This window comes from Notamacropus eugenii, chromosome 1, assembly GCF_028372415.1.
Source record: "Notamacropus eugenii isolate mMacEug1 chromosome 1, mMacEug1.pri_v2, whole genome shotgun sequence".
Taxonomy (NCBI): domain Eukaryota; kingdom Metazoa; phylum Chordata; class Mammalia; order Diprotodontia; family Macropodidae; genus Notamacropus; species Notamacropus eugenii.
Window position 1 is genome coordinate 263,304,564 of NC_092872.1, and position 15,191 is coordinate 263,319,754.

The window sequence follows — 15,191 nt, forward strand, 5'->3', positions numbered from 1 at the left end:
AAGTAGAAGCAGCCTAGGAAAGAACATAAAGGGGAAATAGGATGATAGAAAAAGGAACCAAGACCTCTAGTATGGCTCAATGTCATATCATAAGAGCTTTGGTTGCAGAAACTAGGGATATTTAAATTGGAGTAGCAAAAACCTAATGGGGGAAGTCTGTACTTCTTAAAGTATTTAAAGGAATTTCATCCAGAAGATAAATTAGAATTGTTTTGTGTGTATTTCCATCAGACAGAAATAAGTGAATATATGGAAAAACCTCCTAAAATTAGTTATTCCAGCAATATAATATAATTCCAGTGTAATATGATGGTGAGTCGTACCCCACCCCTATCTTCCTTTATTACTAAATGAATTCAAGAAAAACTTAGATGCTAGTCCAACAGGAGTGTGGAGAAGAAATTCTTCTCAGGTATAGGTTGGACTATATGTCCCCTATAGTTACTTCCAAATCTGAGATTTTGCAACTTGTCCTATAAAAGAGAGAGAATTTATGTTTATTGAAATCTGCTCCAACAGAAGCATTAGTGCTACAACTAATAACCAATCCTTCCTTGAGGAGTATTTGAAAATATTAAGCATATTTCACAGGCTGGAATGTTCAGAAAGAGAATATAAAATTTCATAGCCAAAGAGATAACTTTACATTCTCCTCTTACAAAAATGCAGTGTATAAATCAGGGATCTACGTGCATAGGTCTGTTTTGTTTTTAATATTTCAACTTAAAGAAATATAAAAGCTGCAATTGTCTCCTAAACCCACAGGGCTGGCACAGGAGATAAACAGAACTCTGAATGAGTACTTCTGCAATGAGGCTAGGTAGGGAAGCTTTGCATTGAATCTGTCTGCATAATTTAACATTTCATTAGATGATCAGGATGGGTGGAATTCTGCAGTCATATTTTCCTTTAAAAATCACTGAATCCTAGGCAGGGCATATACCCATGCATATATGGGGTCAGGCAACTAAACAACACATGAGATGCCATACATAGGAAAAAAAATCTTGGGAATTATTATACCTATATTTATTTGCAGTGATATTGATCAGAGAAAGACTCATTGGATGTCATTGGAACTTGATCTCTGAAAAAGCTGGTGCTTGTCAGTAACAAGGTAAAATCCAAATATACATGAATTCTTGAAGAATTCTCATGTAATGGAAAAGGAACTCTTTTGGGAATCAATAGAATTGGCTTCAAGTCTTTCTCTACTCAATCAGATTCAAGTCAAACTCTGTCGATCTGGTCAAGTAAATCCCCCATTTACCCTTTCCTGTGGCTGCCTCCTCTGGAAATCAGTTAAGTGGTATTAGTTAGGTAGCTTACTGACTTGCTTGGACACGCTGGCTGTGTGACCTTAAGCAAGTCGCTTGTCCTCCCTTAGCCTCAAGTTCTTTATCTGAAAACGTAGGAATGTTAATAGTACCTACTTCATAGAATTATTGTGCAAACCAAGGAAAAAGGGAAGGGCAAACAAGAAAATAAGTACTGCTAAAGTGCCTACCATGTTCCAAGTACTATGCTAAACTGTTTACTAATATTATCTCATTTGATATTAATTCAAAACCTTGATTTGATATCAAATAGCACTTTACATAAAGTAAAATTTATAAAATGATTTGCAAACCTTGAAATATTATATAAATGCTATACTGTTGCTAATCCCCATATCATGAAAGAATTATGAGTCATTCCTATTGGGAAAGAATATGATGCTGGCTCTGGATCTTCCTATAATTAGCAAGTGGACTATGAACAAGTCATTGAAACACCCTATTCTCAGTTTTCTTCTCTCTATGTTCCCCAAGAGATCTAAAATTCTATAAGTAGATTACATTTACAAGGTGAACTCTTAGAGGTCATAGAATAATATCACGTAAGTTAGTCCTAGAGGATAACCTAGTTCATTCCTCCCATTTTATGCAAATGTCAAACAAGCAGTATGTAGTAAGTAGTAGATATTAGTAGAAATTGTGATATGATTTGAACCCAGAACTTCTAATCCTAGTTCCAGTGTTCCTTCACTTATTCAATGTTTCAATACAATTCAGCATGGCAGGCACTCTGCAAACACTGGTTATACAGAGGCAAAATACAGTCTCTGCCCTCAAGGAGCTTACAATCCAGCAGGGATTGGGGGGACAACAGGAAAGTAAAGCAAGTACATACAGGATAAGTAAGAATCAACTCACACAACTTATGGGTTCCTGGGTGGGCAGCTGGGTTTGCACAGAAGATTGAAAGCAGAATTTTAAGTAAGAAATAGATGATTTCTAATCTTGTCTCAGATATTAACTATGTGTGTGACCCTGAGCAAGTCACTTAAATTCCGTTAGCTTGTTTTCACATCTGTGAAACAGGGAGAGGGGATTGAAGTCATTGATATCTAAGCCCCTGTTCAGCTCTAAGCCTATGACCCTGTGATACTAACATAATGGAAATGAGTGCTAAAAAGATAAATCTAATAAAAATATACTGCAAGCAGTTAAGAGGAGAAAACAATAGTACAAGAATGGATGAATGACAATTTATTTTGACAATGCAAAAATTAAGAAAGACTTCATTAGGGAGATGATATTTAAAGCCTGTTTTGAAGAAAGATAAGATTATCAACAGGAAGGGATGGGTTTGTAGAATGAAAGGGAAATAAAGATCTGTTATTTAAGGCTATTTAAATTAAGGCATGAGGAAAGATGCAGGACAAGGAAATTATGATTTATGTAGGTTATATATCAGGAAGTGTGGAGTATGCCTTTAATCCTTAATATTGAGAAGGCTGTGAAGTCAGATCTCTTGAGCTCAGGAGCTCTGAATTGTGGTGGGTAATATCAATCTGGTGTTTGCACTGGCATTAACATGATAAGCCTTCAGGGGTGGAGGCCACTAGGTTTTCTAAGGAGGAAGATAGAGCAGGTAAGAACTGAGAAGTAATGCCTATGAACAGGCATTCCACTTTCAACTTTGGTAATATAGAGTGAGTCAGACATAAAAAGTAAAGAAAAATATGAGGGGGGGGCAGACAGAGACAGGGAGACAGAAACAGAGAGAGAGAGAGAGAGAGAGAGAGAGAAAATAAATGGATCATGTGGAGTAACCTAATTCATATAAAACTGAAAGTAAATGAAGGAACGTGATATGAAATAAGATTGGAAGAGCAAGTTGCCCCGAGATTATGTAAGGCTCTGAATCCTGATGCAAAGTATTTCCTCTTTATTTGATAGGTAATTGGAAGCTATGGAAGGTCTTTTATGGATACATAATTTAGATATAGAAGTAACTTGATATATTTTTAGCACAAAGAGGTGATATGATCATATCTGACCCCCCATGAACATATATACATAAGACAATAGTCTGTGGGATGCCTTTGAGAAAGTAATGCTGTAGGCCTTCTAATTTTAAGTTATGCTACTCTAAGGCATGGTCTTTCCCTGCCAAAATCTATAGAATGTAAGCTCTTCAAGAGTTAGGACTATGGCTTAGTTTTTAAATTTTTATATATCATTGGCTTGAGGTGGGGGTGGATTCTCAGTGACTTTGGGGGGGCAGAGGGGGGGCGTGTATTACAACAATCAAGATAAGAAGTAATGATATGTACATTTTGATCCTAATTTGAAACATTTTTTTGTTGGCTTCTCCTATGTAAATTCACTCCACCTTTCAAGTTTTACATCCTACATGAGATTTTCTGCAACTACCTAACCCATGAAAATTCCCTTTTCTTAAAAAAAATAAAAATGATAATTCATGGGATTTTAGACTTGAAAGGAAATCTAGAGAACATCTAGTCCAGTTCAATTTTTTATTGATTGAGAAAGAAATTGATTGAGATGAGAAAAGTGAAGCCAGACATGTACTGGTCAAGGTCAAACTGTTTACTTTAACCCCATATCTAATCCTAATGACATATCCAACTGTTTATTGAAAATCTCCAACTAGATATACTGTAGGCACCTCAAATTCAACATGTCCCAAAACAAACCCATTATTTCTCCTTTCAAGCTCTCGTCTTCCTGCTTTTTCTGTTATTGTTGATAGTACCAACTTTCTCACAATCATCCAACCTTGGTACATTGGTGTCATTCTTGACAGTTTCCTGCTCTCAGTAAATAAAAGCAATCGCCATGTCTTCTTGGATCTGTACTCATAATATCACTCTCATAAACTTCCCTCTTTCCTCTTCCACTGCCACTAATATATTACAGGCTCTTATCACATCATATCTAGACAGTTGTAATAGGTTGCTCTACCTATCTCAAGTCTCCCTCTACCTCAGTCTATCCTTCATGCTTGTATTAAAGTGATCTTGAAGCACAGTTCTTTTTCAATAAACCATGTTGAAGGCATGATTAAAAAAATTCTGACTTTTAAAGTGCTTCATAGTTTCACCTCTTCCTACCTTTTCAGTCTTCTCACTCCATACTTTCCTCATCTATTATCCAATGACAGATGCCTCATTGCTGTTTGTCCCTCAAAATGCTCTAAATCCTGGCTACAGTTATTTTCCCTGGCTATCCCCTACACCTGGCATTTCCTCTCTCATCATCTCTGCCTCCTGACGTTTGTTATATCTCAGCCAAAACCCTAACTTCTCCAAGAAGTCTTTCCCAATCCCCTTAAAGTCTATTGCCCTCTATAATCTCCAGTTTATTCTTTCTACATCATATTTGTACATATATTTGCATACCATATCCCTCATGATGTTGTGTACTACTTGACATCAAGGACTACGTATCTCCCTTTTCTTTTCATTTTTTATCCCAAGGGGTTAGGGCAATTTATGCTCATTGCCTTATTCTGAAAAGACTTAGGGCATGCCACAAATTGAGGAAGTTATTTACCAATGTAAACCCCACACATTTCTAGATTTCAAGTGAAACCATTGTATCAAACATTAAACAACACAAGAGATTACACAGGCTGAATTCAATGGACCCCTTCAGTAGCCTCCCTTTGAGATTTAGTAACCAATTGACAAACTCTGAATTTATCCATGCCTCTTCCTCCACCACACTAAGCCCATTCGGATCATTTATAATTCAAGTGGTTTATGAGATCAGTAATTAGCTTCATACTAGGTAGAAATTAGGGCTGACAAGGATCTATATCTAAACTCCTTAAAACAGACATCCCTATAGTAAATAAATGATTCAGCAAAGGGTTTTCCAATCTCACAGTAAATTAGAGCAATAAAATCCTTCTGATAACTCTGTGGCTTCCTCTATGATTAGAGTCATGGATCACTAGGCCTAGAAGGAAAATTAGAGGTCATCTAATCCAACCTTCTCAATTTACACATAATGAAACTGAGTCTTGGTAACTTTAAGTTCATTCACTCAAGTCATACATAGGTTTTAAGCTCCTGCTATATGAAAAGTCCCTGTTTTTGAGCCATGTCCCTCACTCGTCTATCTTACCCTGCGTGGCTTATTGAGTATCCACCCTCACTCAAGTCAATGAGATACAAAAATTTAAAAACTAAGACATAGTCCTAGATCTCAGGGAGTTTACATTCTATAGATATGTGCAAGGAAAGATCACTTAACTTGGAGTAACAGAACCTATATTTAAACTCCCCTGCGTTTTTTTAACCAGCTGCTTAACTGTGGCCAAATCACATAACTGGTCTGGGTCTCTGTTTCTTCATATGTCAAATGAGAGGGTTAGATTTCATGACCTCTGAAGGTTTCTTTTAACATCTAGACATTTGATCCTATGGGCCTAGGTAGTGGGAGTTGTAAAAAGACTGGTAAAAAGAGAAGATATTTAAAAAAAGGATATGAGATTTATATTAATATTCACTAACATTTACTTAGTGTTGACTATGTTCCAGGCATTGTGTTAAGTGTTTGATAATTATTTTCTTACTTGATCCTCACAACCACCCCCAAAGGGATATGCGTTATTATTCCCATTTTATAGATAAGGAAACTGAGGCAAACAGAGATGAAGTGAGTTGTTCAGGGTCATATAGCTTCTAAGGGTCTTAGCCAATTCAGGCTCAAAGATCTCTCCACTGAGTCATATATATAGTTGCTTCTATCATACAATATGATGACAGTGTCAGAGGACCTGTTTTGGAATCATACTCTGCCATTTGCTACCTGTATTACCTTGGAGAAATCACCTATGTCTCCAAACTTCAGTTTACTCCGAACTAAAATGAAATGGTTGGACTGTGGACTATCTCTGGGATCTCTTCCAGCTTTATGTCTTCGATCCTTTGTTCTTGCAAAGGTAACCACACTGGAATACCTAGGATGACTGCTTGCACAGGTTCTTAGATGTGCTTTACTTGGAAAGATAGCTATTTAAGGGGTCAATAATTTTTTCTTTAAATTAAATTAACTAATTCATGGGAAAAGTCAACACTCTGAACTTCACAGAAAATATAAGTGGAGAAATAAAGACCAACAGATAGGGCTCTACTGCCTGAATCAAAGCAGTATTGCTATATACTTTATATACATTCCTGGATTGAGAGAGTCTTTACATCTGAGCAGGCAGGGAGCTCTGAACATACAGCCACTCAGAGTCTGGAGCAGGGAATCACAAAATCCTTCTCATAATCAACCTCCCAAAACAAAACTTCACAGAGCTAGAAGGTATCACAACCCTCATGACTCAGTGCCTAATTAGAAGTTAGCAAAAGGTATGAAAGTCTTCCTACAAGCAAGCCTCCACTAAGTAAACTTCCCTTAATGGGCTCCACTTGAGGCCCATTAATGGGCCAAGAAGATCTTAAATTCCATTGACACTACAGATGTGGAAACAGCAGAGACACAAACAAGGTTGTCTTGGTACAGGAGGAAGGGGGTAGCAAAACAGGAGAAAGAACACAGTGAATTCTTCATAGAGGAGGTGACATTGATGGAAGTGAAGGAAATACAGAGATGAGGAGAGAAGACGTTCTACTCTTGGCATAAATAAGAGAAAGAGAGAGAGAGAGAGAGAGAGAGAGACAGAGAGAGAGACAGAGAGACAGAGAGAGAGACAGAGAAAGAGAGAGAGAGAGAGAGAGAGAGAGAGAGAGAGAGAGAGAGAGAGAGAGAGAGAGAGAGAGAGAGGTGAGAAATGTATATGCTTTAGTTCAGGGATCACTTAATAACCTTTCGCTGGCTATATTTTCTTCCCTTATATATATATAAATATGAAAGCTGAAAGGATGCAAATTTAGTCAGGTAGAGTGGATTATACATTTGAAATCTTGGATGTTAAACAGAGGCTAGTCTTAAACTGAGTTTAATTAAATGGTCTAATGCCATTTGCCTGTTTTTCAACGTAGTATATAATTTAGGCTAAAAATTACAATTTTTTCCCAAAACCTTTAAATATCCAGATACTATCTATCACCAATTCCATCAAAACATTGCAATATTTCTAGGATCTGTCATTTTATAATTGAAAGCATTCCTTGCACTGATTTAATTCAACTTAATTTAAAAAGTATTTTATTAAGCTCTTGCCAGTCAGTCAACAAACATTTATTATGTTAAGCACTGTGCAAAGCACTGAGAAAAGAAAGGGAAAAAAAAAGTCCTTGCTCTCAAGATACGTTGGAAATCAGTAGCAGAGTGAACACACTAGGATCAAGGTGGATGGAAAATGTTTCCTGTAGAGGCAAGATTAGAGTTGAAACTTGACCCAGCAATACAACTACTAGGCCTGTATCTCAAAGAGATCGAAGAAAAAAAAGGAAAAGGACCTATATGTACAAAAATATTTATAGCACCTCTTTTTGGTAGTGGCAATGAATTGGAAATTGAGGGAATGTCCATCAATTTGGGAATGGCTGAAAAAGTTGTGGTATGTGATCGTGATAGAATGCTATTGTGGTATAAGAAATGGTGAGCAAGATGGTTTCAGAAAAACTTGATCTGAACTGATGGAAAGTGAATTGAGGTGAGTGAGGAGATCATTGCACATAGTAATAGCAATCTTATATGATGATCAACTATGAATGACTTAGCTATTCTGATCAGTACAATGATCCATTACAATTCCATAGGACATCGATTAAAAATGCTACCCACCTTCAGAGAAAGAACCGATAAAGTCTGGATGTTGATTGAACCATACTTTTTAAAAAATTTTTTCTTTCTTTCTTTTTTCTTTCTCCCTTCTCTTTCCTTCCTTTGTTCCTTCCTTCCTTCTTTAGTTCCTTCTTTCCTTCCTTCCTCTCTCTCTCTCTCTCTCTCTCTCTCTCTCTCTGTCTCTGTCTTTCTTTGTGTGTTCTCACTTTGGACATTTTTACCACTGAAATCTGTTTTGAATGATGGGCTATTTAAAATCTATTTAACGTGTTGGCTGTTCTCAAGTAGGAGAGAGGGAAGGAAAGAAATGGAAACTCCAAGATAACAAATGTTAAAAAACGTTTTACATGTAATTAAGAAAATATTTTAAAAATTTCATAAGAATTGAAAAAAAATAGGATGTGGCTTCAAATAGCTCTCATTCGTATGGAGATGGTGAGAAACACAAATAATACAAAGGAAATACAGATGAATGGAAAGGAGCATTAGTAGACAGACTGTTGGTGTCAAGGTTTCAATTCACATTCTATCTCTGATTCCTACTGGCTGTATGACCTTAGACTAGTCATGTAATATCTCAGTGCCTCACAGGACTATTCAATAATATTATTTAAAAGTTGCAGACAAGGCACTGATTCCAGGACTATCACTCTTTTGACAACATCAGTATGACCTCTCCTCTCATCTCAGAGTTCCTAACTTCCTTTTTAACTGTTAGTTGTCTCAGGAGACACAAGACTAGGCATCTGGAAATCCATCCATCCCTCATCATCTGTAACATGTAACTTATCTACTTTCTTTGCCAATAATAGAGATATTAGTTACCTGGGAGCCCTTTAACTAATTGTGTAAATAAAAGATCAATAAGCAAATATTTTCTGTTATGTGTCAACTTTATGATTTAGAAGTGCTGGATTTTATGTCACAGAATTAGCTTATAAGTTCCACTGTAGTCTCATCAAGGTCAGAATTCCATCTTGCTCTATTTTTAAACTCCAAAATCACCCAGAAAAATATTTTACCTTTATTTGGCTTCTACCAATGATTAATTCAGAGAACCTATGATGAAGCATGTACCTAACTCCTGAGAAACAGATGCTAGACTCAAGGTACAGAAATACACACATACAAACACACATGTCTATCCCTATACATGCATGTACATGCACACATACACACATACATAAACATGTATATATGTGTGTATGTATATATATGTTTGTGTATACACATATTTTTTTTTCAGATACAACCAAATTCACCAATTTTTGTCTGCTAAACTATGGATATTTGTTGCAGCTTTTGTTTTGTTTTATTTTATCCAAAAGGATAGTGAAAGAAAATAGATTTTAGCAAATTCAAAGAAATAAAAACAAATGAAATTGTTTCAAACAAATCAATCAATTAAAAATTAATCAATTCGTACAAATCTGATTAAAGCAATACAAATTAATACACTATCTTGCATACTAATTGTAGAAAGAAGAGGTGGATACTAATGGAAAACAGATGTAGGTTATATTGAATGTTATCTCCACATCCCCTGTCCCTAGACAACAGAATAAATACAGGAACATGAATGAATCGTATCCAATTTTTTTGCAGGGGGATTATCCTCAATCTGTGATATATGGATACCTGTTGCAGTAGAGGGCAGACTGTCCTTTGCTGCAAAGATTAGAGAATTGGAGACCAGACAGACTGACCCCAAATAGTGCCTCTTACATTCTCAAATAAGCATAGTTTTTGGAAATGAGTATTGTTCCTCCTTTATGGACTTTAATGACTTCTATATTTCTTATGGGATGGGAACTGGTGAATGTGCTAAGTACATTAATTGTGTTGGTTGGTGTAATCTCCCCACATAGAAGAAGCTAGAGAGCCTGCTTTCAGAAGAGATGTGATAATGTGAGATGAAATGTCCCTAAGACAAAATGTGAAACATGCATTGATGTTCTATAACTGGTTCCAGTCTGTAAGTGCTGTGTTAAGAGAAGCCTTTGTGATGTGGTTGAGTAGACAGATCTGGACGTATTCTCAAAAAAGGAGTCTCTTGCAGAAGGTTTCTGTAAGGTTTGTGCTTTGTTCATGGGATCTTGGTGTATATCTTTATCTCCTTCAATTAGAGCAAAATGTTTGTCCTTCATTCTCGAAAAGGGCCATGACATCAGGAAGGTGACTTGCAAGTGAATTGGATTTAAGTAGCGAAGGGCTTTGTAAAGTCACCAGCCTCACTTTCTCCAGAGTCATCTGGTTCCAGGGGTGAGATATAGAGCAGGAAAACTGGAGAGGGTCCAGGATATAGTGGGAGACCTCTGCCTTTTGAAGTTAATGTTCTTCTCAGGTCTCAGTTTACAGCAAAGTGAGAGTACAATGAATGGCATTCTAAGGAGAACATATGTAAGCTTTTACTGCCCTCTTTCCTCTCACCTACCTAGCTCATTCTATGTGGCGTATGGTTTTCTTTTCCTGGTTTTTTCTCTTCTTTTTCTTTAAAAACATAAAATAAGAGAAACATTTAAGCACCCAGGTTTTTCACTTTGTTCAATGTCAATGCCCCAGGGAACAAGAAGTGACCCTAGTATGCCAGTTTAGCAATACTGTGACTGGTGCCTAATAATAAGTGAAAATTAGGACTCATCCTGCAAAAACAATGATGTGTTTGAATGTAAATTTGTAGAACCAATGCTATTTTTTTTAATTGAGAGACAATCAGGGTTAATTGAATTGCCCAGGGTCACACAGCTAGTTAAGTTTCTGAGTTGGATTTAAACTCAGGTACTCCTGACTCCATGACTGGTGATATAATGTTAAATGAAAAAAAAAAAAACCAAGAAACAGCTTACATCCCCATACATTGAGGTGTTGCAGAGAAGAGTGTGTCTGGGAAGTAATGAGGAAAATATTTGGGCTTTTTTCATGCTAACTTGGAAGAAAATTGTAAGTTAGTTGTAAAAACTTTATTTAAAAGCATTTTTGTAGAAGCTACTTGATGGTGACTAGTTAGACTGCAGGGTAACAGGCTTGTTAAACTGTAGGTTGTGACCCCATATGGGATGATGACCCACAGTTTAAGAAGCAATGAAGGGTCACAAGTAGGAAATGTTTAAGAAGTCCTGACCTAGAACACTGAGGGAGGGATGTGGAGAAAGATGTCCCAGCCTGACTCTGGAGGTTGATTCAGTATACAAGCTATACATATACCAGTTAATGCATGAAATTTGAAGAAGATGAATTCCTCACACTTTTTTGAAGGCCAGCAATTCGATGCATCCCAAATCTTGGTAAATGTTTTGCTTGGATAAACCCAAATCAGATTTTCCACTGGAGGTATTGAAGACTCTGAATTCTCATGACACTTCATAGCATTTTAGAAAGAGGAAATAAAAATTTGAACTGCTATTTTGGCTCATTGTCAAAAGATTCAAATTCATCCTTTTGCCCTGAGTAAATGTACTATTTAATTGCCCAGAAATCAAATTATGTTAAGACTACCATTAGCTATTGAAAATTGGCATGAAGGCCATTAACAGATAAAGGAGCATTGAAATTAAATGCTTCATTAATTTCTTTATATATTTATTTAATTATTTTCAAACCAACAGTACTAGCTCAAAGATGATGGTCATAGACAACATGAAAATCATGAAAATTTCTTTTCATTATTACTTTTGTATCAATCTTCTCTTTGTTGCTTACAACTACTGTGGCATTTTGTCAAACCACAACCTCTTTGTGGCTTAATTTCCTTTTCTATAAAATGAAAGAATTGAACTATAGTGGTCTGTAAGTTCCTTTCCAGTTCTAATTCTATGGAAATATGATTTCTTATCATAGTCAGCTTATGGCTATATAATTTTAGCAAGCAGCAGAGACTTCTAGGAATGACTCAAATATAATATAAATGTATAAATATATGTGGGCATAATACACACATTTGTATGTTTGCACATATGCATGTATGTACATACGTATATGTATATAAGGGACATATGACCCCTTTTAAATGAGGCTTTTACCAAGAGATAGGTTAGCAGATAATTTGTAAGTTTACTTGCACTAACATGGTTCTCCAGCTAATTTTTTGTCCTGGGTAAAACAAAAGCAAGGCAAAAATTTATATCCAGGAAAGTATTGTCATATTTTGTAAGCTTAAGGACAGAGTCTACTGTGAATGAAACTACTTATGGCAAGCAGATACAATGATGAAGAGTGGCCAAGAAAGAAAGAAGAAAGCCAAAGAAAATCTTGGCAAAATAATTTTGGATTAAATTGGACACATCAAAAAGGAAGATACCCCATAAACATAAAGATAAAAGACGTGAAGCAGAAGCTGTAGAAGTGTAGAATAATATTGAAATGCACATGCACAAAGCACACAAATTGAAGAAATCCAACCACAGAAGATAATGTAATATATTCCTTCTTAGATCTCTCTCTCTCTCTCTTCTCTCTCTGTCTCTCTGTCACTCTCTCTGTTTCTCTCTCCCTCTCTCTCCTCTCTTTCTTCTCTCTCTCCCACTCTCCCTCTCTTTCTCTTTCTCTCCTTCTCTCTCTCCCTTTCTCCCTGTCTCCCTCTGTGACTGTGTATGTCTCTGTCTCTCTCCCCTCTCACCATGTCTGCTTCTTTGTCTCTGTATGTATACACACATATAATTAATAACAGTTTAGATAGATATATGTATATATACATATATGCAGATATGCAGATATATCTCTATATAGATATATATAACTTATACACACACACACACACACACACACACACATATATATGTTTATATTCTAGTAGCACATAAGCTTCCTGAAGGCAGGGATTGATTCTGTATGAGTATACATACACACATTAGATTTTATTTTGCTCTTAGAATATAAGTTCCCCAAGGGCAGTGATCGATTTTATTTGGTCCTGTCTTATATCAATATATCTATCTATCCATTTGTATGTCAATATCTATAACTATCTATATGTGATATGTGTTTGAATATGGCCAGATTCACAGAAAAAAGGAACTAAAGAAATATTACACACACACACACAGACACAGACACACACACACATATATGAAAATTTTATTCAATATATGTGTATCTGTGTGTGTATCAAGCAAAGGGAATGGCATTAAGAATATTCACATTTTCTTTATTTGATTTTATAACAGTCTCTTCCTCATATTTAGTTACTGACACTGTGTCATGTCATGCAACTGCTTTCAAATTCTTCCTTTAATAAATTATTAATTTCTCAGAGGTTCTAGACAACAGTCTCCAAATTTCATATAATGGAAGTTGACTGATACCTTGAGAATTCACCTCCTTGTCACTGTGAAATGCTAGTCTGCGAGGATATGACATGTATTACTTTGGATATTTTGGGCCAAAATGGGATACTGTCAGATGGGATATGTGATTCTGGTGCTTAGTATAATGTCTTGGTATAGTCCAGTACTTCAATAATCAGTACCAGAAGTTGTCAGGATGGAAAAGATAAAGAACTAGCCTGAAGACATACAGGTTAATAAATGGATGCTAAGCAATTTCCCTTAGAATCACACATTTTCCCCTGTGATAGCAGAAAAAGTTCAGTGTCAAGGAAGTTCATTATTATATAAATTGAAATTAGACAAATAGGATATCCTGCAACTCTTTAAAAAGATATTCTAAGGTGGCAAGGTGCAATCCCATCCAACCAATGCCTGTTATGCATAGCTGTGTGCTAGGTGACAATAATATAAAAATGAAGCCAAAAACACTTCCATTTCTCAAAGAATTTACAGAATCCTATGGAAGAATATGGCCTTGTACGTATAGGTCAATTAAAAAAATAATAACTGCAGAGCCCAGTGGAATTGTAAAATTGAAATATGTAACCTGAGTGGTTTGAGTGTGAAGGACAGAGATCAAACCACTGAGAGGATCTAAAAAAAATGGGGGAAGGGTGCTTTGGGAAATCAAAAAAGATGATGTATTATCTCTGCCTTTAAGGAGAGTTTGGATTCTAGGATGAAGGTAAGAAGATAGTGAATTTTAGTTCTAAGACAAGGAAGAAATATAGAGGATGGAGTGTCAAATACAGAGGACAGGAAGTAGTTTAACAGGAACAAAACCCATATGAAGGGAGGTATATACATCATAAACCTCAAAAGCTAAGCTGGCATTTAATTGTAAAGGGTTTCATATGCCAAAATGAGGAGTTTTCCAGGCATTCTAGAGGCAATATGGAACAAGTGGAGGTTATTGAGTAACATGGGCAGAGTTGAGCTTCAGGAACATTATTTGTCTAAGGAGTGGAGGATGAGAATGAAGGCCAGGATTCCAGTTAGGGGACTGTTTACTAACTCAATAGAGTGTGGATGATGACCTAAATTCAGATAAGCGTTGAGTCACAAACTAGAGTAATCACAGCAATTCGTTGAACCATAAGTGAAGAACTGGAAGAAATGAGACAAACCATCCTCCCCATTTTGAAGATGAGGCAACTAATGCATAAGAAGGCTGAATAACTTACTTCTCAAGATAAGTTACCATAAATCAGAACAATATTTTGAACTCTGATGTTCTTAGAATTAGCAATCTTCATAAAACACCATCAGTCAACATCTTCATAGTGTTGGGGCCAGACCACCAACTTCAAGAATTTGAAGTTTCAGCTTTCACATAGGCTCCCTAGAAATCATTGAAAATATCCTGACTTCTTTAATAAGAGTCCAAAATCCAACACATAAACATATATTGATCAAAGAAAATAGTCTCTGCTTCCCATGGTTAGCCACACATGGGGATTCTTCATGTTGAAGAGATTTAAGAGAGATTCAAAGAACGTTGAAGCATTAAAATCAGAAAACACCATGAAGGGTCAACATAACTACCTATTACATGATTTCTGTACTCCAGGAACTGAAGTTCCTGTCACACTCTTCATGGGAAGAAGTAGCTGTCTGAAAGACCTGGTTGTATTTTGGGTTTTTTTTCTATTTTGTTCCCACAGTGATATTCAAGTATTGGTGGCTGGTGACTGATAACAATAATAGCTATAGAAAAAAAAAACACAGAGGGGAAGAAACAGGGATTAAACTAGAGGATATCTACTCTTTGGAAAAAGCATAAGTAAACAAAACAAATGTGTCCTAGAAATGGTAATGTCTGGAGGCTACC